Below are 22,940 nucleotides of genomic sequence, written 5' to 3'. Positions count from 1 at the left end.
TTTGTGAACCTCAAACAACTTTTTCTGTGCCTAAATAATGAAATTTCTAAGGTACTGAAGTATAGCTAACTTTTGTAAAACATATATTTCTATCAAATGAGGTTCATGCCCATAATACATTTTTATTTCCAGAGGAGTATTCACTAAACCTGATGTAGCTGGTAGAATACTGCCCATTTCACTCCTTTCCCACTCCTACACTGCTCACCCACATGCATAATACGTGTAATACCTTAAGGGTCACACAGATTTTCTTAGGGTTTCCAGAACAGTATAATATTAAGCCTGGTACTTTATCCAGTACTTTATGAAATACACTTGAAAAAATACAACCAGCAGAATCCATCTGATCTAAAAGTATGTGATATGGAAGAAAAAAAAAAAAACAGCTCTAATCTTAATGAGTTTTCAAAAAACTTCATGGCCCAGTCCAAAGCAGTGCATGTAATAATAAACTGTACAAGTTGTTCAAGTCTCTCTTGGAATATGCTACAACCTAGACACAAAAAATCTTCCCATAACTCAAGAGTATAATTCAGATGTATAGAACAACCCACATAGCTTGAAACAAGTTTCAGTTTTCCCTGCTAAATGTTATCATCCAAGAGGTGTTCAGTAAATATTTATTGAATTGAGAAATAGAGAAAATATAAAATTCTGAATTTTAGCAGACTACCAACCTTATCTTGCTTGTTTACTTACCAGATCAAAACAAACAAACAAAAAATATGAAGAAGAAAAAGGGTTACTAGAAAGCAATAACCTCAGATATGCCAGTATCATTTAAAATTTTTTTTTCAATTTTGATGCCCCTGTGGTTCTTATTGGGACATCTAGAGTAAGTTATGGGGCTTTCCTGGTGGCTCAGTTGGTAAAGAATCCACCTGCAATGCAGGAGAGCTGGGTTCAGTCCCTAGGTTGGAAAGATCCCCTGGAGAAGGAAATGACAACCCGCTTCAATATTCTTGCCTGGGAAATCCCATGGACACAGGAGCTTAGCAGGCTACAGTCCATGCAGTCTCAGGAGTTGAATATGACTTAGTGACTAAACCACCAACAACCAGAGTAAGCAATAGCTGCTTCATTACAAACATCAGCTCTCAGTGACCACTTGATACTTTGGTGACCTAATAGTCCTCAGTCCATTCAACACGGGAATTCTGCCTTAAAATCCCCATGGCCTGAAGAAAGATGGAATGTTAGAAGTTTGCTACAGAGTTAAATTAAATTAAAGGAAAACAAAAAATGTTTGTGCAACCAAGCATACCTGAGGAATCCTTTAGAGTCAATATTTCCAGATAATACTTTGTCTATCAATTACCCTTGAAACTAATATCAGTGAACAGAGAATAGCGATGAACATATTAACTAAGCATAATTTAAAGTTCTATTGTGAAGGATATTTACATTGAAAGAGCTTAACTGAGAAACTCTGTGCGTGTGTTCTCCTTTGAAAGAAGTTAAGCCTCAGGTGAAGTAAATAACTTGATTTACATCACCCTGCTTATTGAGGAGCCAAGACTCAAATCGAGATCTGTCTGAGGCCATGTGCGTCCCTGTATATCATGGTGATAGCATATTAACAAAGGTTTGCAGGCTTGTGCAGTTTTTAAATTTTGTAATAAATATGAAAAATATGTCACATTTATAGCAAGGCTAGTCTCCAATGAAGTAAAAGAGAAATATTCTCCTGCTTTACTAAATTAAGAATGAGAACTTATAATACATGATTCACATAAGTTTGGCAGCAGGCAGAAAAGAACTCATAATCTAACCCTGAGATTCTGCACTGATGCCAGACACACTAAATACCTGAAATTCTTCTCAGAAAAGAAATTTAGCAAATACCAATTTCAATCACACACATCTTAATCATAGGTATTCAAAGCTATAAAAAGAATTCCCTTTAAACACATAGGTTCAACTGAAGTAAATATGAAAAACTAATTGTTGTTAATGAATTTACAATTAATTTCCTGATACTAAATATTATGCCATTGTCTTCATAAAGCCTAATCTGGAGAGTTAAAAGTAGCTGAGAAATTTTGTGAGATAATTGTTTAAAAGTTTCACAGGAAGAGAAAGGACACAAAGTTGTGCTATTTTTTAAATCATGCTTATTCAAAGTGATAATCCAATGAGTAATTAATAATAGAAATTAGTCCCTAAATATGATAGAAGTCTAAAATATCAATTAATTAAACAATTTAATTTGATGAGAACAAATTATACATATATAAGCTTTCAAAAAATTATTATGGTTAAGGAGTGAGCTTTCTGTCACTAGAAGAATAAAGCAGAAATGAATAACGATCTGACAAAATTGCCATAGGACATTCCTGGTGACTCAGTCAGTATAGAATCCATCAGCAACACAGGAAGCACCAGTTCAATACCTGGGTCAGCAAGAGTCCCTGGAGAAGGGCAGGGCAACCCACTCCAGTGTTCTTGCCTGGAGAATCCCATGGACTGAGGAACCTAGTGGGCTACAGTCCATAGGGTCACAAAGAGTTGGACACAAGTGAAGCAACTGAGCATACACACATAATTGCCATAGGATAAAATTATATTAGATGATTTCTAAATTTCAGAAGGGTTTAAAAGGCCCATCTAGTCAAGGCTATGGTTTTTCCAGTGGTCATGTATGGATGTGAGAGTTGGACTATAAAGAAAGCAGAGCGCCGGAGAATTGATGCTTTTGAACTGTGGTGTTGGAGAAGACTCTTGAGGGTCCCTTGGACTGCAAGGAGATCCAACCAGTCCATTCTAAAGGAGATCAGTCCTGGGATTTCTTTGGAAGGAATGATGCTAAAGCTGAAACTCCAGTACTCTGGCCACCTCATGCGAAGAGTTGACTCATTGGAAAAGACTCTGATGCTGGGAGGGATTGGGGGCAGAAGGAGAAGGGGACGACAGAGTATGAGATGGTTGGATGGCATCACCGACTGGATGCACATGAGTTTGGGTGAACTCTGGGAATTGGTGATGGACAGGGAGGCCAGGCATGCTGTGGTTCATGGGGTCGCAAAGAGTCAGACACGACTGAGCGACTGAACTAAACTGAATGTAACTTCTCCTTTTGAAGTTTAATTTGGAATGTACATTTAATGGTAGATCAGTACTTGGAAAGTAAAATAATTTATTCATCCTCTATTTTTGAGCTGCAAAACACATTTCATAATCACTATTTAAATATTTTTAATTGTAAAATTTAATTGGAACTGTTTTATAATCCACCCAAAATTAAGAAACAAAGAAGAAACAGAAAACTAATCATAAACCAATTATTCTATTTCCATGACATTAAACAAATTTTTGGACCAATTGAATTAGTTATGTACGGGATTATGACATGACTTTTAAAGTGAGAAATGTTAAAGTGGTGTGTACAAGCAGACATGACTGCTCTAGGGATTGGGCAGCATGAGTTCATTCTTGCAATCACTAATGTTTATTACCTTCTGCTTGTTAATAAGAATAAACATTTTTAAATGTTAAAATCTCATACCTGACTTTCAAATAATACTCTCTATGGAAGTCAAATGGAAAGTCCAAGGAGGAAAGATTCAAGCCCAAGCAAGCATCGTTCTAAGTAGCCATACAATAATAGAATTAGAAAGCATCAGTGAAAAGTTGCTTATAATCCAGTTGTAAAATCTGAAAGACAAGAATCTTAAATATCAAAGAAGACAAACAGAGTTATACTATATCTTCTTATGAGATTTGCAAATATTTATCTGTCCCCCAATCAACTATCCACAATTTGACTTGAATGGATAGTCTTCCCACACTCCAGGAATGCTTGACTTAGGGGTTTATTTGAGAACTGGTTTTTAATGTTTTTTTCCTAGGGTAATTGGTCTGCTTAATTAAAAAAAAATAATTTCTAGAGCCAATTTTGGTGATATATATTTTCATTGAAATCTATCAACTTTATTTTGAATTTCAATTTATTTTAAAAAATCCATATAAAATTCTGTAAAAATGTATTCCGTTTTGTGATAACTTTTTCACTTTATATTAATACATTGTATTTTCTTTATTTAAAGATATTAACTAATATTTTAATTACCATATTTGCCTCAGATTATCTTGGAGTTATTTTATTCTACTATAAATCTGTTTTTTAATTGTTAATATTTGCTTTCCTATATATAATTCTATGCCAGTTTGTTTGGGTTTACCATAATATTCATTAAGGTAATTATAACATAATTATAATAAGTTATAACATATTATAACTTATATAACATAAGTTAATTATAACATTAGCTCTAAAGTTGAAACGACAGTTATAATATCATGTTCATTCTTATTTAGTTAAAAGTTTAAAGGCTAAAAAATTTTCTTTGTGCAATGTCTTAGCCACAATCTAAAGGGTCTAATAACTACTATTATCATTATTATAACCTCAATAACTTAAAATTTTAAATTGCATTTTACTTGACTAAAAATTGTAAAAAAGTATTTTGCTTATATTATTGATTTCATTTTATCTCTCTATGTCAATTATGCTTTTAAAAAATTTTAGTAGTTTCCTTAGAGTTAAAATATATATTTTTGACTAATCTAAATTCACTTTCAAACACTTCTGCTTCTCATGTAGCACATGTTCCTTAAAACAATGTTCCCAACCCTCCCTCTGTCCCTCTGACATTGTTATTATTCCTTCATTTATTTATGATACAACAACCAACACATTATTACTGTTATTACTATAAAAAAAGAGTTATCTTTTAAATTAATTAGGAATAAAGAAAAACATTTTTTTGGGGTCATGTATTCGTTCTTTAGAGTTCTTCATTTCCTTACATAGATCCAAGTTTCTGACCTACATACTTTTCTTGCTTTCTGCCCAAAGAACTTATTTAACATTTATTGTAGCATAATGTTCCCAGTGATGCAGTCCTCCAGTTTTTGTTTGTCTGTGGAGATGTTATATCTTCTTCACTTTCAAAAGATAATTTCACTGGATTGAGAATTCTAGGTTGATTTTCTTTTCTTTCAATCCATTGAATATTTTACTCCATTCATTTTGCTTGCATGCTCTCTAACAAAAAGGCCAATATAATTCTTATCATGTTCCTTCGTAGGCAAGATGTCTCCCCAACCTTTGGTTCCTTTCAAATTTTTATCTTTCTCTTTTGATTTCTGCAGTTTGCATTTGCTATGCCTAGGTGTGAGGGTTTTTTTTGTTTTATATTTATTAGTGTTGGTCTTCTCTGACGTCCCAGGATCTAGGAGAAATCTAGTAGGGATTTCATGACTATTTGGTAGTTCTCCACCAACATTATTTCAAACATTTCTTATGCTCTATTCTTTTTCTTCTCCCTCTGGTATGCCACTTATACACACATTATGTCTCTTTTGTTGTTGTTCAGTCAGTCATGTCTGACTCTTTGTGACCCTAAGGACTGCAGCACACCAGGCTTTCCTGTCCTTCACCATCTCCTGGAGCTTACTCACACTCATGTCCATTGAGTTGGTGATGCCATCAAACCATCTCATCCTCTGCCGTCCCCTTCATCTCCTGTCTGCAATTTTTCCCAGCATCAGGGTCTTTTCTAATGAGTCAGCTCTTTGCATCAGGTGGCCAAAGTGTTGGAGCTTCAGTTTCAGCATCAGTTCCTCTAATGAATATTCAGGATTGATTTCCTTTAGGATTGACTAGTTTGATCTCCTTGCAATCCAAGGGACTCTCAAGAGTCTTCTCCAACACCACACTTGAAAAGCATCAATTCTTCAGCACTCAGCTTTCTTTATGGTCCAACTCTCACATCCATACATGACCACTGGAAAAACCATAGCTTTGACTATGTCTCTTTTCATTGCCCCACAATTTTAGTTGTTCTCTTCTGATTTCTTTTTCTTTCTCTTTGCATCAGTTTGGAAATCATCAAGCATATTGTTTTTTCCCTTAAACTCATTGAGACCAAATATCTCTAGTGTCCTTGTTTTACTCCCCTCCCTTGACTTTGAGTTTCCCTAAGTATTCCTCCTCAGTAAGAATCCGTGATATTCAGTCCTTTCAGCTGTAGTCTACTATTACTATACTGGATCCCTGTTGTTATGGTGGTAATTTGTGAAGGAACAGAAGCACTGTATATTTTCTAAGATTAGATATCTATCTTATAGGGGTCTGTGGTTTAGAGATGAAGTTTTATAAATGTTTCTGCAATGTGTTTAACTCTTCTGTCTGTCTCTGCTTCCTTCCCTGGAAACAACATTCCCAATCTATTTTCTTGAGGCCTCAGTTCAATTCAGTTCAGTCGCTCAGTCGTGTCTGACTCTTTGCAACCCCATGAACTGCAGCATGCCAGGCCTCCCTGTCCATCACCAACTCCCGGAGTTTACCCAAACCCATGTCCACTGAGTCGGTGATGCCATCCAACTATCTAATCCTCTGTCGTCGCCTTCTTCTCCTACCCTCAATCTTTCCCAGCATCACGGTCTTTTCAAACGAGTCAGCTCTTCGCATCAGGTGGCCAAAGTACTGGAGTTTCAGTTTCAACATCAGTCCTTCCAAAGAACACCCAGGACTGATCTCCTTTAGGATGGACTGGTTGGATCTCCTTGCAGTCCAAGGGACTCTCAAGAGTCTTCTCCAACACCACAGTTCAAAAGCATCAATTCTTCAGTGCTCAGCTTTCTTTATAGTCCAACTCTCACATCCATACATGACCACTGGAAAAAACCATAGCCTTGACTAGACGGACCATTGTTGACAAAGTAATGTGTCTGCTTTTTAATATGCTATCTAGGTTGGCCATAACTTTCCTTCCAATGAGTAAGCGTCTTTTAATTTCATGGTTGCAATCACCATCTGCAGTGATTTTGGAGCCCAGAAAAATAAAGTCAACCACTGTTTCCACTGTTTCCCCATCTATTTCCCATGAAGTGATAGGACTGGATGCAATGATCTTAGTTTTCTGAATGTTAAGCTTTAAGCGAACTTTTTCACTCTCCTCTTTCACTTTCATCAAGAGGCTCTTTAGTTGTTCTTCACTTTCTGCCATATGGGTGGTGTCATCTGCATATCTGAGGTTATTGATATTTCTCCCGGCCATCTTGATTCCAGCTTGTGCTTCTTCCAGCCCAGCATTTCTCATGATGTACTCTGCATATAAGTTAAATAAGCAGGGTGACAATATGCAGCCTCGATGTACTCCTTTTCCTATTTGGAACAAGTCTGTTGTTGCATGTCCAGTTCTAACTGTTGCTTCCTGACCTGCACACAAATTTCTCAAGAGGCACATCAGGTGTTCTGGTATTCCCATCTCTTTCAGAATTTCCATAGTTTATTGTGATGCACACAGTCAAAGGCTTTGGCATAGTCAATAAAGCAGAAATAGATGTTTTTCTGGAACACTCTTGCTTTTTCGATGACTGTTTCTGACTATGTTGAAGTTTGTTTTCTTAGGTGATACAGGAAAACTGCAGAGGGTTGGCATGGGAATAATTTCCTTACCCAGATTGGAAAAAATTTTAAATTGTGTTCAGACAAAGTCCTTTTACCTGCCCTTCATTATGGAGAAGGCTCTGGGTATTTTTCACAATGTTTAACTTTTCCCTTCCCCAGTCATAACCATGGGGGAAAGATCTTTCTCAAATCTTTACACTGAGAACCTGGTGGGGTTCCTGGAGGTAAAGCTCACAAAAATGTGCCCCACCCCAGTAACGTGGCCCTCATGAGTTTCTCATGCCAGTCCAAACTCAACCTATAACAAATCATGAAAATCATCATTCAAGTCTCTCTATCAGTTTATGGTCCCTGTGGCTTCTCCTCTAGTTAGGTTGTCCTCAGCTGTGTTTCCCTGAATATGTCTCTCTCTTCAGGCATCAGGGGCCAGTTTGTCTTAGGACCTTTTTTGTAGCAGTTATAGAAACAAAAAAGTCATTGTTTTTCAGTGTCCAGTATTTTTCATAATTTAAAAATATGAGTGACATATTACAAGCTCTTTATCTGTCAGAGAGAAATCAGAAGTCTCCTATAGCATGTTTTTGCTGTAATTTCAAAATTGTATGGTAACAAATTATAAGGTTTCACTTCCTTTTGCTTTATGAACCTATAGTTCTTACACAGTCTCAAACTGGCTCATTTCAGATTGCTATTCATGCTAGAATAAGCTTGTTACTTCTGAGACAGACTGGCAGAAATAGTAGACAACAATAAGCTGGAAAAGTAGGAAGCAAGGAAATCGTAAAGGTACAATGTGAATTTTCATAAATGAAAATGGTCAAGCAACTAACACCCAAGAAAATAAATAAAAATTACCAGATTTTCAGAAATACTGTATTGCATTACAAAGGTTTTTCAAGTTCCAGACAAATCATACTCCAAACTCTGCTCTAAACCAGCATCCTATCCCCAGTACTAGCACTCACTGCTGCTAAGTCGCTTCAGTTGTGTCCGACTCTGTGCGACCCCATAGACAGCAGCCCACCAGGCTCCCCTGTCCCTGGGATTCTCCAGGCAAGAAACTAGCACTCACTAGTCTTTCATTATTAAGCTGTCTAAGACTAGGGAAAATCATTTATCCTCTTTTTGCCTGTATTCTCCTCTGTTCATGTATCTAAGTGTCTTTATATAATTAGATGATGCCTGAAAATTGTGTTTAACACCCAAGCAAGTGAATAAGTGTTAAGTCTTAATGTTCTCAGACTGAGATGGTCAAGGCACAAAATGTCTGGTAAGCAAAATAAGTGTTCTCATATTTCATGAGCTCTAGAAATTAAGGAGATAAAACTTGGAGAGGGGGAAAAGCCAGACAGTAAAGATGGAGAAGAAACAAAGGGCCAGTAATGGACATTTTCAGTGTCAAGGAAGCACTGAGACTGTTGAGACTTATTCCTCTGAAGGACCAGGAAGTCGAGGTCCATAGCAGTCCTTAAGTCATGAGCACAGTGGCAACATTTCAGTGATGAGCTCCCTGTCACCTGCCCATGTACATAACTCATCTAATTTGGGCTGGAGCCGGAGCTTGTATCTTATTCTACTTCATGACGTGGCAGATACAGAGCAAAAGAAAAAACTGAACAGACATTTTAAACTTCCTTTTTTTACATACAATAACCTTTTAGCAATAGTTTAACTGGTGTAACTTGAAAAAGAGTGCATTACTACATGATGCACTAAATTCAGAGAAAGCAGGCAGCAAAAGATCCCCAAGGAGCATGTAGGAAAAGTCTTTCCAAATACTTGGCTCTAGTTAAACAGATATGGGAAGTTTCTAAGCCCAGAGGCTACACTTTATAGTATAAACTTGCCACACTGAGAAGGAAGCTCTCCCACCAGCACTGGTCATGACAGAAAATTAATTGGACTTCATTTCAGACTCATGTTAGAATATAGAGAAAACCTTCTCAGACAGAAACAAGATTCTGGTTTCTGATGTGATCTCTACAGAGTAAGTATATCCCAGTTAACTGATTTTTGAACTTTCACTAATGCCTCTCCCTTATTTTAAGACTAAATTCTTTGTTTTTTCTTTAGTATGTTTTCACACATCCTTATAGATCTTAGTTTTAAATGTGTGATGCAGTTAATGTGCTTAGGGGAATTTTGCATTTTCTCCTAACTAATCCCTGGGACTTCTGGATTACCAACAGTGGTTAACACATACTGAAAAACAGCTCTGCTTTTTACAGTCTTAGCAGTTCCCAGCTACCCTGGTTGAGAAACATGTGTTCTCATAGACTCTCCAAATTATCCTGATGTCTTCTGATTGTTTTTGCATTTTCCTACTCAACCATTTGATCAGTGTGATAAATACAGAAAAACCTCAATCCTTACCACTAATAGGGGCCTAGGTACAGTCCAGTGAAGATAAATGATGAAGTTAAAATTATTTTACTATAAATGTGAACAACTTTTCTTACTGTTATTGGCCTTTACATATGTCTGTGTCTGGGTTACTTATTCATAGGGCAAAATGTCTTATTTCAGAAATCGTTATTTTCTTAGTCTTTAGAAATTGGAAGCCATTTCTAATAAAGAAGTTACTTTGGAGTTAGACAGACCTCCATTTATATTCCAGTTCTGTTACTTTCTAGATTATGAAATGGAAAAATCAAGCTTTCTCATCTATAAAATTGCAGTAAGTGCTGCGCTTATTGAAAAGAATAATATTGGTATTAAGCACAGTGAGCAGTACATAGTAAGCACTAGTCAACATCTTAATCATCCAGTTCCAAGCTTGAGAAAGGTAAAGGAAAAAGAGAGAGATGAAGGTATTAAGAGAGATGAAGAAAGAAAAGAAGGACGGAAAGGGAATGAAGAAAAGAAGGAAAAGAAAGAGGGTTAAGGAGGCAGGACGAAAGAAGGATGGAGGGAAAGAAGGAAGGAAGAAAAGTAGGAAGAAAGTACTTAACTCTCTGGCATAGAGAAAAAAATATTTTCCACAGAAATCATTAAAAATAATACAGATTAATGGTTTATGACCAAGCGAACTTTGAGTTTACATTTTCTCCCATCAAGGACAATCAAGAGTGGAAGGAGCTTTCACATGTCTATTGTATAAGACAGTCACAAAAAAGAAACCCCTTTGCCCCTGAAAGGCAAAGGGCAGTAATACATGAAGCAGAAATTGGTAATTAATTCCCAGTCTTGCTAACAGATTCAGTATTGATGGTAAGAATCACTTATAGCTATTTATCTTAAGCAATGATGATGAATCTGAAAAGGAGACAATCTCTAAGTGTTTCTCAATTCCTTGAATCTGCTGTGGGTGAAATGTGAGCTTGGGCAGGTCTGTGGACCTAATTTTTATAACTGCAAAATCTGATTTCATAATTATATATCTTTTTCTTTACTCGCCACAATCGATTTCTCCCTCTGTCCTTTTTTTCTTTGTTGACTCATTTTATCTGAGTGATTTTTACTCATTTTGTTTGTATCCTTTTGGTATTATTCTCATAGTTAAAAATACATTATGAGATGAATGTAAAATACTATTCAAAATGCTAAGGTTCTTTATTGGAGTGGTATGTGAAATCTCTTGACTTTTTCATCCTTTTTCTCTCTGAACATTAGGATAAGAAAAATAAAATGGCTATCCTATTTCTACTGACACAATATAAAAAAGGATACTACCTTTATTTTTACCAGAGGAATTCAATCATTATTCCCATGGTTTCCTGAGAATTATCTAAATTATCTGCTACTGCTGCTGCTGCTAAGTCGCTTCAGTCATGTCCGACTCTGTGCGACCCCATAGACGGCAGCCCACCAGGCTCCCCCGTCCCCGGGATTCTCCAGGCAAGAACACTGGAGTGGGTTGCCATTTCCTTCTCCAATGCATGAAAGGGAAAAGTGAAAGTGAAAGTGAAGTCGTATCCGACTCTTAGCGACCCCATGGACTGCAGCCTACCAGGCTCCTCCATCCATGGGGTTTTTTCAGGTAAGAGTACTGGAGTGGGGTGCCAATTATCTAGCACTTGCTATACACTATAACGGGCTTCCCAGGTGGCGCTAGAGGTAAATAACCCACTTGCCAATGCAGGAGACAAAAGAGACACAGGTTCAATTCCTGGGCCAAGAAGATCCCCTGGAGGAGGGCATGGCAACCCACTCCAGTATTCATACCTGTAGAATCCCATGGACAGAGAAGCCTGGTGGGCTCCAGTCCATAGGGTCACAAAGAGTCAGACAACTGAAGCGACTTAGCTGCTGCTGACTTTCAGTATCTGTCTGTAACAGGAAAAAATAACACACTAGAAAGTTCAGTATCTCACCCTAGAACAGCTAGTAAATGGAGGATCTGGGGATACAGACAGTTTTGCTCCTAAATCCACATTATACTGTGTGTTGGAAATGACTCCAATATAAATATTTCTATCCCTCAATTAATTTTGATACACTGGCTTTTATATTAGGAAAACAAACAAACAAACAAACAAAAAAAAAAATATATATATATATAATCTCTAAAAATATACCAAACAAGTTGAGGATAAGGAAACAAGCCTAAATTGATTTAAAATACCACCACCTTTAGAATTTGGGGAGCAGATACTAATGTAAAATGCCATCTGCATATCCCCCAAAATAAAAATGGGCTTCCCAGGTGGCACAATGGTAAAGGATCCACCTGCAAAAGCAGGAGATGCAAGAGACGTGGGTTTGATCCCAGGGTTGAGACGATCCCCTGGAGAAGGAAATGGCTACCTGCTCCAGTATTCTTGCCTGAAAATTCCATGAACAGAGGAGCCTGGTGGGCCACAGTCCATGAGGCCTCAAGGAGTAGGAAATGACTGAATGAGTACAAAATAAAAAGATTTGTTTTCTATATAAATGCTTTCTTGACTTATCAATATATCTTTATATGTTAGTTAATGTACACCTAACTTAGTGTACAGTAATCTTTTTAAAAAACCTCTATTGTGTAAATGTATCCACTTAATCCCTTGTTCTAAAAAAGTTTGTATTGTAAGAAATGCTGTTAAGTAAAATATACATCTCAGCTATTTGTATGTTTGCATGTGTGCATGGGTGTTCTTTGGAAGGAATGATGCTAAAGCTGAAACTCCAGTACTTTGGCCACCTCATGCAAAGAGGTGACTCATTGGAAAAGACTCTGATGCTTGGAGGGACTGGGGGCAGGAGGAGAAGGGGACGACAGAGGATGAGATGGCTGAATGGCATCACTGACTCGATGGACGTGAGTTTGAGTGAACTCCGGGAGTTGGTGATGGACAGGGAGGCCTGGCACGCTGCAATTCATGGGGTCGCAAAGAGTCAGACACGACTGAGCGGCTGAACTGAACTGATGCTAAGTCGCTTTAGTCTTGTGTGACTTTGCGACCCTTGGACTATAGCTGCTAGGATCCTCTGAGCATGGGATTCTCCAGCTAACAATACTGGAGTGGGTTGCCATGCCCTCCTCCAGGGGATCTTCCTGACCAAGGGATCGAACCCATGTCTTTTACACCCTTCTGCATTGGCAGGCAGGTTCTTTACCACTAGCATCACCTGGGAAGACCATTTGTTCGTTTATTTCAATTCATTCAAAGACATAGGATTACTGAGTCAGTACAAATACATATATTTTTTTTTAGCCTATTCCTCAATTGCTCTCTAGATTGCTTATACCACTTCACATTCCTAACAGCTGAGAATAAAACACTGCTTTCTGAATCCCATAGCAACAAGTTTATTTATTCTGTTGAGGAAAAAAAGTACAAAATTGGAATCTGCTTTCTGAATTTGTAGGAAACATATAAAAATTTCTTCAACCTCAAGTTTAAAAATTAACTATGACATATTTTATTAAAATATAATCCTTTTACTACTGCGTTTAAGCCTTAATTTAAGTTCTTCATTCACAACTTACTTTTATGTAAGATATATAGTAAAATACACTTTTATATTTCCAATGTTGAGCTACATGTTTAACAACCATTGAGTACTCTGAATTTATTGAGTAAACTTTTATTCTCCTGCATAATTGTAACATCTTCTTCCTTATATACTAAATTCCCTAATTTGTATCTCATTATCAACTGTGTTTTGTTAATTTATCTGTTCAACTTTACTCAAACTGATCATCGTCTAATTAGTAGAGGTTTATAATGTGTTCCAATATCTTTTCCAGATAGCATTCTTTTTTCTCCTCTAACTCCCATTCTGTTCCCTCTTCAACATTTCCCTGGGCTTTTTAAATGGAGTTTGGTGCATTTTGTCATGTTCCAGATTTCCATTAAACTTTTAATGAGCACTGCAATTATTGCTCAGAATAATTTAGTGATAATTGATATTTTTATAATTTTGAGTCTTTTTATAAGTTAGCATAATTTTCAGCTTCCATTTAAGTCAAGGCTTCAAATATTCCAGAACGGTTTGTTTCTCAATAAAATGCATAAATTGCTTATTTGTTTCCCTCATAAATGATGTCTCCTTTTATCATATTTTATCAAGTTATTAGCATCACTTTTATTCAAATATTTTACTACATTTAATAGTTTCTGTTCAATTGTCTTAGGTTTTTGAGATGGATAATTTTGTGACTTGCAAATAATTGCAATTTTGATACCTTTCTTTCAATAGTATTATTTGATTTAATCTCATCTATGGTACATGAAACATGTTACTGCAGCCTTTGTGTTCCTGATTTTAATGTTTCATGTCTATGCTGACTGTTGGTTTAAAAATTATATTAAAAGCAGTTTGTTCAAAATAATTCTTCAGTTGAGTTCAGTTCAGTTGCTCAGTCGTGTCTGACTCTTTGCGACCCCATTCTTAATTCTTCCTAATTTACTGAGTTTTTATGTAAATCAGTTTTGAAATTTATTCAGTGAGTAGTACATTCATTTCCTAAAATTTCAATAAAAATACTCTCAAATAAAATTTCTCTCAGGGCCTTAGGTGTTATGTTGTGGGATGAAGAATTTTTTTTTCTTGATAGTCTCACCAAAGGCTTTAAGTAGAAAATCTATGTGATAATACTTGATCTCTAGATAAATGAGCTCTGAAAATAGACTATAGAAAGAGATAGTCTTGGGGACAATGAATCAGAGAGATCATTCAGTAGCCTTTTCAAATATCAAGATGGGAAAATATGTAGACTAGAAACAAAAGGGAAAATGACAACAGAAATGAGAAAGAAATTTAAAAATACTTGAGAATGAAAATTGTGCAAATGGAGATGGAAATAAAAGGACAGAGGAGAGTGACACACAGGCATTTCAATTAGGCACCTGGAAGAACAGTAACAATATTATAAAGGTGTTGGAGTAGACAACAACATTATTAATTCAGTTTTGACATGTCAACTCAAAGATGGAGGTGTGGCTTTCATTTGTGTATACAGTTTTGGGTAAATTACTCTGGAGTACAATTGAAGCTACAGACTCAGAATTCAAAATACAGGTACTTGTTAAACTGAGTAAACTGATATTGAATTAAAAAAAATGCTTATTAAAAAACTTTGAGTCATATCAGAAATTAAGAATGAGCAGAGGAGAAGTGATCACTGAGTTAGTGAGAGGCATAGAGAAATCAGAAAATTAAGTGAATAATTATGGGAGGACTGTCATGGACACAGCGTGGTTGCATTCAATAAATTAACAGAAAATCTGATTTACAGAGGATCAAACAAGTTGGAATTCATTTCTTATCACATTACAAAAATAAATCTGAAGGGAGACTGTTGCTGGCTTTAACTGATTCAATATGCCCTTTGGTTGCAGATTCTCCCTAAATTTTTACTATATTATTTGTATTTTACAGGCTTTAGAACTTTGCAGTTGTTGCACCTTTAGTCATGTCCTTTGAGTTAAATGCAGAGGGGAAAAAATAGACCATACAAAGGACTTTTTCTACATGAACATTTTTCATTTCATTGGGGAAAGAAAGCCCTCCAAACACCCATTTATTTATATCTCATTGAACAGTTAGCTCTAGATCACGTGTGCCATCTTAGTCCAATTCATGGCCACAGTAACTGGTTTAGAAAAATATAGTGACTAGTTTAGACAAATCATATATCATGCTCACAATTTGGAATAGGGCTATTCTCTTCTAAAATTTAGACTTCAGTCCACTACTTAAGCAAATGGAATTTCTGTTGGCAATAAATGGCAAGAGGGTTAGCTTTACAAAAGCCAAGAAGCCAACAGCAGAGGGAGTTACATAAACAAGGTTGTGATAAACAGCATCACATCCTGCAAGGAGATCAAGGAAAACGGTGACTGAAAATTGATTAATAGACAATGCATTCATATTCCAGGGGTTTTTCTATAGATAAGGAATCTTGGAAACTGAGTTGTTTCAACTTACTGATGAACAAAAGAGCCAAAGAAGAGTTAGGGAAATAAAGGAAAATTAGAAAGGGACACTAGATTAGAGATTTGATCTGATTTTTTTTTTGTAAGTTGTGAACTACGTTAGTAGGTAGAAGGAAACAAAAATTTTAATTAAGTTTAATTGATGGATCCTTGGGTCATCCCAGGTTGTTCAGTGGTAAAGAATTCACCTGCCAATGCAGGAGACACAGAAGATGTGAATTTCATCCCTAGGTCAGGAAGATCCCCTGGAGAAAGAAATGGAAACCATTCCGGTATTCTTACCTGGAAAATTCCATGAACAGAGGAGCCTGGCAGGCTACAAAGAGTCAGACATGACTTAGCAACAGAGCAATGACAATGACAATGACAATGAATGATGGGGAAGATCCAGGGAAGGTTTTGGCCTTGAAGTGCATACTTCTATGGTTAGAAGCATGGATTATGGTATCCCATAGCTCTGGATAAAAGTCCTGGCTCTGACACTTGGTCCATTGCAGACTCAGTTTCTTCATTAATAAAATTAGTCTAATAAAACTGCATTTCTATATGGAATTCTATGAAGTTTAAATGAGATAACGAGCTTAGTACAAAGCTTTGTATAGAGGATATATTGATAAATGTCATCTGTTAATTTAACATTTTCTACTAATAGGTATTTTGTAATCAATATTTTATTGAATATAGAGGTCTATATGCACTATGATAATGTTTCATGAATCAAATATTATGAAAAATCAATATCTGGACACCTTACTTCCTTGATAAATTGTGCCAAAAAGAAAAAAACAAAAACAAAACACACACACACAGGTGAAGCAACGTAACACACATTAAACAGTTTCAATCTGAAGATTTCTATTTAACCAATGAAATAAATTCAGCTAAGGGTACTTTGCAATTTTGTGTGAGAACATTGATATAAAAGTGACAGAAATGACTAAGTTTATTCACATGAGAGCACACCTAGGTAGATGATCAAGGAAAATGTCCAAAACTTGAGAAACAAAAGAAATTTTATACATCTGAAAATGGAATAAGAAGAGAAGTAACCACACTTACTTTCATTCAAATTTTCATAAATTTTAATGTAATCATTCTTCTTATAATGTTTCCATATTATTTTTCTTCTAGTTAAATTATTTACCAAAATACAAATGAGTAGGATGAATAGAAAGTCTACTTTTGTACTACTAATTATGACTTTTCATTTTCTATCCTCAGGTGATTTGATAATCGGCTCTTCTGCCCAAGTCAATGGATGGACCAAATGATTCTGTGGTTTCTGAGTTTGTGTTGCTTGGACTCTCTGGATCTTATGAAACGAAAGTTTTTCTCACGTTGATATTCTCCTGGATTTATTTAGGGATCATCCTGGGAAATCTCTTCATTTTGCTTTTAGTAATTTTTGATTCTCACTTACATTCTCCTATGTACTTCTTATTAGCAAACTTGTCCTTCATTGATGTGGGGGTTGCTTCTACCACAGTCCCCAAGATGATTACAGACCTTTTAAATGAATACAAGATAATTTCTTTCCAAGGTTGTATGGTACAAATATGCTTCATCCACATAATGGGAGGAGTGGAGATGGTGTTACTCATAGCCATGGCATTTGACAATCTGCAAGCCTCTATACTATTTGAACATCATGAACCCTAAAATATGTGTTTCATTTGTAATCACTGGCTGGGTAATTGGGGTGATTCATGCTATGTCTCAATTTGCTTTCATTATAAACTTGCCCTTTTGTGGTCCTAACAAAGTAGATAGCTTTTATTGTGACTTTCCCAGAATCATAAAACTTGCATGCACGGATGGAGCCAAATTTGAGTTTATTGTTGCTGCCAACAGTGGCTTCATGAGCATGGGCACCTTCTTCCTGCTAATCCTCTCCTACATCTTCATTTTGGTCACTGTCTGGAAACGTTCTTCAGGAGACTTATCCAAGGCATTTGTCACTTTGTCAGCTCACATCACTGTGGTGGTTCTTTTTTTCACTCCATGCATGTTTCTTTATGTTTGGCCTTTCCCCAGATCATCAATTGATAAATATCTCTTCATTGCTGACTTTGCTCTCACCCCTGTCTTAAATCCCATTATATATACATTAAGGAACAAAGAGATAAAGGTAGCCATAAAAAGATTGATCAAAAGACATTATGTCAAATTTTGCTGATCAGATAAGACTTTGGAGCTTTAAGACTATAATCCATCTGTCTTTTGGACTTCTCTACTCAGGCAAGTGAGTCGAGCTAAGTCGTTCCAGTCATGTCTGATTCTGCAACATTATGGACTGTAGCCCTCCAGGCTCCTCTGTCCATGAGGATTCTCCAGGCAAGAATATTGGAGGGGGTTGCCATGCCCTCCTCCAGGGGATCTTCCTCACCCAGGAATTGAACCCGTATCTCTTATGTCTGCACTGGCAAGCAGGTTCTTTGCCACTTGTGCCACCTCTACTTAGGTACCTAAGACCTAAAATAGACAAAACTAGCAGCAGCAGATGTATCATATACCTCACTGAACAAAATTCTGCTACATCTGTGTAGTATTTATTCATTACATTTGCTACCATGGAAGACATCAATCTACCACATAAGGTGATTCTTTTATTATTTTTAAAATAGCATGCTGCTGCTGCTGCTGCTAAGTCGCCTCAGTCATATCCGACTCTGTGCGACCCCATAGAGGGCAGCCCACCAGGCTCCCCCATCCCTGGGATTCTCCAGGCAAAACACTGGAGTGGGTTGCCATTTCCTTCTCCAATGCATGAAAGTGAAAGTGAAGTCTCTCAGTCCTGTTCTATTCTTAGCGACCCTATGGACTGCAGCCTACCAGGCTCCTCTGCCCATGGGATTTTCCAGGCAAGAGTACTGGAGTGGGGTGCCATCACCTTCTCCGAAATAACATGAATATCTACTAAATAACATTTTGGATTGAAAATGTGGCTATTTTGACAATAACAAACATAATAAAATCACTTCATCTTCTTATAAAATTTGTAAGTAAATTAGCTTGGTTTGGGAAATGTCAGGAACCATCACATTGAATGGTTATATATTTTGTGTAGGACATACTAACTCTACTTAGTTACTTATGCTGATTTCCCTCAGAAGACTCAAAGACAAAATTTAATCACAGTAGTTTATTTGGGATCTGATTTTTGGAAGCACCAGTGAAGGAATGAAGAAAAGGGAAGGATGCTTGTATGTTAACATAACTGTGCAAGCTTATTGTGGTCCTCCAGGAGACCTTATAGGTTCTATGACTTAGAATTCTCCCGGCTGAAGGACAACGTTTTTGGAGTATTTGTTCATGATTATAGGATGCATTAATTTGTTGGCATCCCCAGAATATCCTATAGCAAATATTGTGTATCTGGGTAACCAGAGAAAAGATGTGAAATAGGCTTTCTGGTACCGACAGTAAAGAACTATCTCCAATAAAAGCAAACTTAAAAGCAGCCTCCCATTAATGCTTTGTTACTTAGATAAGTGCTAATTAAAGTGTTTATTCCAATAGACCCCAAACTAGTAATTGAGCACAGAGAATCCGTGATATACGATATTTCTCTGCTTTCTATAATTCCCATAAACAGAGTTAGAGGTGGACCATTCAGCTTTGGGCATGGTTCTGAAAGCCATGACCAGATTCTGAGATCAGTCCCTAGAGATGACAACCACCTGAAACCCACAAAAGCCAACTTATTTCTTCAAGAAAGGAAGTGAAATAGTTTCAATACAAAAACTATAGCTATAGACCAAAGTAAGAATTTTATCATACCTACAGAAAATTCAAATGAACTAAAGAACATTGTAAAATTCTACTTTACTTCCATCACTAGAATTGTTACGATTAAATTCACTTTGAAATTTTGACTCTGAATTTGATGAAAAAGGTAAGCTATCAGATAATGCTTTCAATTTAGAGAAACACAGAAACTTAAAATCCCCTTGTTCTACCTACTCACAGAGCTCTGGAAGCTATTCTCCACCATAAGTATAATTCACATTAAGGGTAACACTGTCCCATAAATAATTCTCAAAAAAGACAATATATTGTTTGTATTCCTGCAAGCTGACTGTATTTCAGGTCCTAAATAGAATTTTAAATCAGTTTTATCCATGAAGAATCTGATCCCAAATAATGATGTGTCCAAATGTTATATATCTTGTGCTCTACAACAATCTCTTAACCTCCTCCTTGCTTTTCTTCCTCCCTCACATTTAAACCAGCTTTCTTAGTATTTCAATATCAATTTTCCATATATACTAACTGGCATTTTCTGGAAGTTTTTTCAAGTTTCCAGAAACATTAAGGGGTTCTTCTCAGCAACTTCCTGGAACTTTTTGACTCTCTAGAGCAAAGGTCCTTCCTTCACCAAAAGGGATGCCTTCTCTACAGTTCAAGAGCTGGATACTGAGATTCAGGAAGGCCTGATCCCAGTTCATGGTCCACAATTCTGTAACAGGAGATGATCCTGGACAGAGATATAAAATATTAATTACCAGAAATTTCCAAACTGGGAATTGATTGCCAATGGTATTGTTTGCTAATAGTTTTTTCAGGAAGAACTTGAATGAACTATATAAAGGGAAGCCTCAGAAGTTATGAAAACCAGTTATTTGCCATGGAAACAGAATTAAGCTTTTAGAATTGACAATACCAGAATGGCATCACTGAAGGAGGAATCAGAGGAGCTTAGATGCCCACCCCAGCCACATGGTTTCTCAACCCTGTGACTTCTTGCAAGACATGTTGAGACATAAACATTTGACATAAGATCCATTTTAATGAGGTTATTATGAAGACTAGATCATGCAATTTGAAAGGGAGCTCTTGGCATGTGAAATACAGTCAGGTTCTCTTTGCCTGATTTTTCTTTTGCTCTCCACATATTTTACACCTCTTTAAGGAGAGTTCTGTCCTGTGTATTTGAAGATATAAATATAAACTCTTGGAAGCTTTATTTCTCCAACATGAAATATCCTATCCTTTAAAAAATTAATTGCTACAGTATTCTTTGAAAGTGTTGAAGTAATCTTTATCTGGCTACTAATATGAATTAATTTTATAGTACTATTTGTAAGTCACATAACACCTTTCACGGAAAGTGTTGAGAAAATAAAGCAGGCATGGGCTTTGGTGTAATCCACAGCACTCAGGATCTCTTTCATCTGAAGTGTCCAGGAGTGAGTAGACTATGATCTATGAAAACATCCAATATATCCTTTTGACTTCACAAGAGAAAATTAGAATATTTTACTTCCAATATTTTCTAATTCCAGTGTCACTTTTCAAACTTTGCCATCTGCTGGAAATATTGAAGGCAGAAAGCTACTTTTTTGTTACATACTATGAGAGTGAACAAAGACTAAATTAGAAAAAACTTTTAAACAGGTTGTAGTGATAAACACAGTTATATAATATTTTTTCATATGGATACTGGCCATTTCACCTTTTTAAGTAGGATTCTTATGAAGAGTTGCATTATTAAATGAACAATTAACAAGATGACCCCAAAATCCCACTATTTGGTATTTACTGAAGTGAAATAGAATAGTTAAATACATAAATCTATGAAAGAATATTCACACAGCTTTACTCTTAATCATGAAAAATTGGAGACAACTCAAATATCCTAAACTGGGGATATCCATACAATGCAATACTATATATCAATGAAAATAAATGACTAATATATGCATCAAATGGATGAATCTCAAGTACAGAGTAAGAAAAGCCAAACGCAAAAGACAACAAATTGCACAATTCCATTTTTATGCTATTTTGGAAAAACGAAAATACAGAGACAGAAAAGAAACCAATAGTTTCATAGGACAAGGGTTTTGTGTGTGGTTGAGTAAAAGGGCCACAGGAGGATGTGATGTGAAATGAGACTGTAATGTATCATGGTGCAATGGTTACCCAAGTATATACATGTAACTACAAAACTCTCATTGGTCTTTCACTTAATAACTATAAGATTTAGGAACATCACTTAGCCTCTTTTGCCTGTTTTCTCCTTTGTAAACAGCTCTATATATCATCATAGTTAGTGAGATGATACCTAAAAAGTGTGTGGTAGTACCTAAGTAACTGAATTAGTGTTGACTCTATGTGTTCTCAAAAACTGGGATGGTTATGGATTCTAGTCCTCAGGGCACAAAATGGGTGGTAAGCCAAATATATTCATTTAAATGTTTTGAGATCTAGAAATGAAAGAGATAAACAAAGCTTTGAGAGGGAGAAATTGAGACAGTAAATAAGGAGGAGAGAAGCAGGGACAATAAGGGAAAGGGAATAAATTGAGATTTAGTAGAATAGTCTTTTACTTTTATTTAAAATCAAAACTTCCAACAAAAAAAGATAAAAAAAAAATCTCCAATGGCATACATTGATATGTACATCTACCACTACCAATAGAAATAGGAACAGAAGGATGCACTACAAGACTGATACTTGTTACCTCTGAGAGTGGATGAGATTTGGAGGGGACAGATGAAGTGGGACTTTAATAACTGCTTAATGATATACATGAACATATATCAGTATTAGCTTGACTCTTATAAGTAATGCTGTATCTGTGTATTATATCTTTAATAAAGTAGTAAATTAAAAAGCATCCATCCACAGTCTTCTTGTAACAGAGTTGGATGAGCACAGCCCTTAGTAAGCAGCCATTGCTGTGTCTCTTTACTCTACACCTGTTACTAGGCAACAGGTCTTGCTTAGACCTTGCTGGGTGCCTCAATGGCCCCACCCACAAGCAACCAACTGTCAATGAGCCCCTGTTAGTTGTCCTGCTCAGCTATTGGTCAGCACTGCAGTGGGCCCTGCTCACAGCTAACTGTCAATGAGGGACCATTGGGGAAATAATGGAGTCAAGGGTCAGTGGTGTGGTGATCATCAGCTGGACAGTGAGGTAAGAGGCAGATTCAGGCCTTCTCCTGGAAGGCCCTCCAGCTTATCCAGCCTTGGGCCAGCAGGTGAGCTGGAGGACCCAAGAAATAGACTAGGGACTACATCCCATGGGGCTCCAGAGCCCACACTAAGACCCTCCACTAGCTTGGCCCAGGCTTTGAGGCAGCAGTGAACCTCACCCCCATCCCTGTCTCTCCAACCCTACAGCAGTGGCCATCTGTGTAAGTTGCAGCCTA

The 22,940-nt window shown here is 36.6% G+C and overlaps 1 pseudogene; it reads left to right on the top strand.

Moving 5' to 3' along the window:
- Window positions 1-17,009: 17,009 nt before the first annotated feature.
- On the top strand, window positions 17,010-17,959 carry LOC102416568 (annotated as a pseudogene).
- Window positions 17,960-22,940: the final 4,981 nt, after the last annotated feature.

Source organism: Bubalus bubalis, chromosome 11, assembly GCF_019923935.1.
Source record: "Bubalus bubalis isolate 160015118507 breed Murrah chromosome 11, NDDB_SH_1, whole genome shotgun sequence".
Lineage (NCBI taxonomy): Eukaryota > Metazoa > Chordata > Mammalia > Artiodactyla > Bovidae > Bubalus > Bubalus bubalis.
The sequence above is the reverse complement of the archived record's forward strand: the minus strand, read 5'-3'. Positions and strand labels throughout refer to the sequence as shown.